We start from the raw sequence: 5,098 nt of genomic DNA, 5'->3' as shown, positions 1-5,098 counted from the left end.
TTTTGGAGTTGGTTTACCTTCTTGACTAAAGGCAATAGAGACCCCACTGCGGTGGTAAGTGGGAGGATAATGACCCCTGGCAGTGAAATCACAATGAAGTTTTGCCTGTGGTTAGTTGGGAGGAGATGCAAGGTAGAAGGCAAGGCATTCCGAGATCATTATGTGGAAAATACTAATTATAAGACTTGTCACATGGTGTGACTGCCTTTGATGGCAGTAGAAATCTTATATAAAGAAAATGATACTTTCCTCAGCTGCCACTAAGGAGCTCAGTCCTTCTGAGAAAGCTAAGTCGGCATTGGGGTCAGGCCCTTACTTTATCCGGCAACTAGCACTGAGCCCGGCAGTGAACACTCAGGATTTGCCTGCACCATGGCCTTTGTCTAGGAGCTCGCCTGCATCTTCTTGGCCCTCATTGTGCATGATGATGAGGTGACAATCATGGAGGTTAAGGTCAATGCCCTCATTAAAGCAGAGGGTGTAAATGTTGAACCTTTCTTGCCGGGCTTGTTTGCAAAGGCCCTGGTCAATGTCAACATCAGAAGCCTCATCTGCAACCTAGGGGCTGGTGGACCTGACCCAGCAGCTGGTGCTGCCCTAGCAGGAGGTCCTGCTCCCTCCATCGCTGCTGCCCCAGCTGAGGAGAAGAAAGTAGAAGCCAAAAAAGAAGAATCGGAGGAGTCTGATGATGACATGGACTTTGGTCTTTTTGACTAAACCTCTTCTGTAAACTGTTCAGTAAATAGCTAAACTCTTGGGGGCTTAGGTGGTTAAGCATCTGCCTTCGGCTCGGGTCATGATCCCAGGGTCCTGGGATCAAGCCCTGTGCCGGTGTGTGTGGGGGGGTGTCCCTGCTCAGCAGGGAGTCTGCTTCTCCCTCTGCCCCTCCCCCCCACTTGTGCGATCTCTTTCTCTTTCTCAAATAAATAAATAAAATCTTTAAAAACATAAATAACTGAACTCTTAAAAAAAAGGGGGCGCCTGGGTGCCTCAGTCAGTTGAGCACCAGCTCTTGCTTTTGGCTCAGGTCATGGGTTCAAGCCCCAAGTTGGGCTCTGTGCTGGGCATGGAGTCTGCTTAAGATTCTCTCTCTCTCTCTCCCTCTCTCTCTGCCCCTCCCCCACTCTCCAAAAAAGAAAGAAAGAAAAGAAAATGATATACTCAGGGCAGCTAATGGCATACTTAAGGGTTCCTCTGAAAACCAGAGGTGTCAATGGTAGTCCAGTCTCAGGGTAGACTGGTTTGAAAATCAGATCCAGATTCTAATTATAAGGACAGTAGAGATGTAAAGGAAATTAAATTTGTAACTTCTATGTATATATACTATTTAAAACCAGGACCCAGATGGGGAAGAGGGCACAAAAGACCTGTGATGAGGATATTTGAATGGATAAACCTAAGAACACTGAACTAAAAAATTCCCTGGAATAATTCCTGGGCCAGTGGAATCCACTGGTTTCCTTTGCCAAAGGAAAACACCCTCCCCTTTCCTAGAGTCTCTACAATGGCCTCACCCGAAGCAGGTGCTAATAAGATGATACTTGTTCTCTTTAAAAGCTGCCTCTGCCACAACTTATCACCTCTGGGCCAATAACCAGGATCATATTTCAGTACAGCCTGAGAGGAAATATACAGTCCCTGCTTAGGGAAGAAATAGACTACCTAATAAACATATGACAGAATCTGGCCCTTATGTATCAGCAGGAAACAAGGGAATATGTATAGAAGTGGATTTTGAGGATATCAGATCAGGGGAATCTAAGTCTGGATAGGGGAGAATTCACAGGTATGGGGTATCTTGTATGACTCAGGATTCAATGTTCCAGGACCTAGAGTTGCTCTAAACACACTGTCAGTTTGGCTCCTTGAAACTTGGTCATGACAATGGCCTAGAGTATGTGAGGTGAAGTTGCCAGTGGTCTTGGCGTTATATTGACCAATGAAGACATATGGATCAGAGAAGCAGGAATGTTAGAATGGATTTACTATGTACAACCTGAGGACCTATCACTGATTCTGATTATAAGTTCCCTGGAAGGACTCAGAGCTCACTCCTATCTCTAAGGCAATAGGAAATATACTAGGACTCAGTATGCCAGTTTCTTTAGGAAGCTTAGTGATGTCTGTTCTCTGCAGGTAATGACTGAGATGTGGCATGGAAATTAGGCCATCTAATATAAATGAGGACAATGGGATTCCAGAATGAAAGAGACCAGTGGCAGGACTTAATTCTCAGAGGCAAGATGGACATAATTATTGCAATGGGCATCAAAATCAGAATAGCAGTTAGAGTGCCATGACTTACATGGATCTAGTGATTTTAGGGGCAAGATACATGGAGAACTGGGGCTCCTGGGTGGCTCAGTCGTTAAGCATCTGCCTTCGGCTCAGGTCATGGTCCCAGGGTCCTGGGATCAAGCCCCTCATTGGGCTCCCTGCTCATCGGGAAGCCTGCTTCTCCCTCTCCCACTCCTCCTGCTTGTGTTCCCTCTCTCACTGTGTCTCTCTCTGTCAAATAAATAAATAAAATCTTTAAAAAAAAGATACACGGAGAACTTATTAGGCATTGCTTGATTTGGATAATAGAAAATGAAGAGCTGGAAAGCTCACATCAGTGCTATAGTGAAAACTCACCCAGTTTCTAGAACTAAATAGACCCAGAGTCCATTGACTGAAGGCGAGACCAGGTTTCCTTGAGGAAGAACCTAGCAATGCCAGTAGAGTATATAGGACAAATATTCTTCTGATCCTTCCCTAAGGGGACCTTTGGTCATTTACAAGTGTGCCAGGGGAAAAGGCAATAACCAGGCTTTCCAAATCTGTTAGGTAGGAAGTCTGAGCTGGCACTGGCATTAATATTAAGAGGCCCAAAATACTGTCCTGTCTTCCAGTTAGAATAGGAGTTATGGTAGCCAGATGATAAATGGAGCTTTAGTGCAAGTCCAATTCATAGTGGTATCAATGAGTCAGCAGACCTGTCCTGTAGGTATTCCCTACATATATTCTAGTTTTTCCTTGAATATATAAATGGAATAGCTATCAGCTGAAATAGGTATCAGAACTTTTACATGGGTTTCCTGTACTATGTAAATTAAGGGTCATTATTTTCAGAAAGGCCAAGTGACAGTGCCAGAAACTGACTACTCCCTCAGTAAAAAAGGTAAATTATAAATAATGCCTTATCCCAGAAGGGATTGCAATGATTTGCACCACTATAAGACTTGAAGGATCTGGGGGTTGTGGTCCCCATTGCATTTCCTTTCAGTTCACCTCTCTATTCTCTCAAAACCAAGGGATGTTGATAGATGATGGTGGACCACCATACATCCAGTAGTGACAGTCTCAGTCATGGCTTGTGGGCAGGATATGGTTATATTTACAGAAGCACATTAATTTATCCTCTGACATTTGCCATGTGGGTATTGGTGTAGTGAATGCTTGTCTTCCAATCCTCATCTGTAAGGAGTATCAAAATCTGTTTGCCTTTATAGAGTAGGAACAGCATGGAGTTAATGCCTTATGGGGCAAACTTTTACTTATGGGAAAGGGGAGGTGAAAAAAACTGAAAGATAAATTGCCTGCCCTTCAAAGATTCCAAGATGCAGTAATTCCAAAATGCCTTTCTGGAGATATCCCACATTATCAAAGAACTTGTTAAGTCTCTTTTATAAGTATGACCAGCTCAGTAAATACACAAAAGATTGTATTACCTTTTTGTCCTTCCTTGCTTCATTTACCTTTTCCCTTTGTTTTTGCCTCTCTGGCTCTGAATCTCCAAGGAAGAATTAGCACAGAGTTTTGCTTCATGTTGCTTTCTAAGAATCTGAGCTAAGAAAATGGCCCTCCATACTCTCCTTACCCAACACCAACTAGTTGAACTTAGAAAGGGAGACATAAATGTGTAGATAAGCACATGTTAATTTTGAAAGACTGCTGCTCTCCATTATTTCTATGAAAATCAATGGAGAAGATGTAGTAAATGTCAGATTGTTTAAAAATTAACTACAGATTGCGTTTAAAAATATTTACACAATAAAGTGGTGCCTGGGTGGCTCAGTCGGTTAAGCAACTGACTTTTGATTTTGGCTCAGGTCATGGTCTCAGAGTCCTGAGATCAAGCCCTGCGTTGGGCTCTGAACTCAGCGGGAAGACAGCTTGAGATTCTCTCTCTCCCTCTACCTCGGACCCCACCCCCTACTCTCATTCTCTAAAATAAATAAATAAATCTTTAAAAAATATTTGCATAGTAGAAATATAAGTTCTATTTACCTCTGTAATAACTGGCCAGCTTAGACTATAAATTAACTTACTATTCATTAATAAAATTAATATCCCTTGGAGCTATAGACCTTCTGAAAAGCTGTATAGCATCTGATCATTTTTATTTACGTTTATCATTTAGTTTGTGTCAGCAAGCCAGTGTCTATGAGCAACTCTTTTAAGATTGCAAGTACTGAATATTCTAATCTCTGCACCAGAATCCAAGTATGATTGACATTCTGATTTGGAAAATATTTTAAGGAGACAGTTTTGACCATCAGTAGTAAAGGTTGTGTTGTAGCATTAGTTTGCAGTGGACTTATGAAGTGCTGGATTTAATCCTCAAACATAGGCACTGAGTTTATTGGAAAACTAGGAGCAAGTTCCTGAACTTTCATCAAAAGAGACAAGAATAAATGTGTCTTGAGGGGAACTTGAGCTCTGAGGTTCCCTACCTTTCTGGTTTAACAAAGCCTTAATGAGTTGACCTTCAGGGCACAGTTTCAAAGACACTGCTTTTAATTTAATCCTTTTTTTTTTTTTTCTGGGCAGACATAACCAAACATGTTGTTTAATAATTATTTTCAATGTCATTGTACTCCATAATATGCTGTGTACCACAGGCTCTACAGATGTACATGCCAGTGGGAGTGACTGCCTCAGGAGGTAGACTTGGGAAGAGGTCCTTGCAGACTGTAGGAGCAGGCTTGATGCTCTTTGGACAAAGCTTTCTGTGGTTCCAGCAATTCCATGTGTGACTTAGAAGAGTGGGAGGTACTGGGTCTTGGTAGGCAAGTCTCTTGACTTGTGGACCTCATTCTATAGGGAGGAGCATGGA

General features: G+C 42.4%; 1 pseudogene; it reads left to right on the top strand.

Moving 5' to 3' along the window:
• The first annotated feature begins 372 nt into the window (after nucleotides 1-372).
• Nucleotides 373-741, top strand: LOC118518818 (large ribosomal subunit protein P1-like; annotated as a pseudogene).
• Nucleotides 742-5,098: the final 4,357 nt, after the last annotated feature.

The sequence above is a fragment of the Halichoerus grypus genome, chromosome 14 (genome assembly GCF_964656455.1).
Source record: "Halichoerus grypus chromosome 14, mHalGry1.hap1.1, whole genome shotgun sequence".
NCBI lineage: Eukaryota > Metazoa > Chordata > Mammalia > Carnivora > Phocidae > Halichoerus > Halichoerus grypus.
The sequence above is the reverse complement of the archived record's forward strand: the minus strand, read 5'-3'. Positions and strand labels throughout refer to the sequence as shown.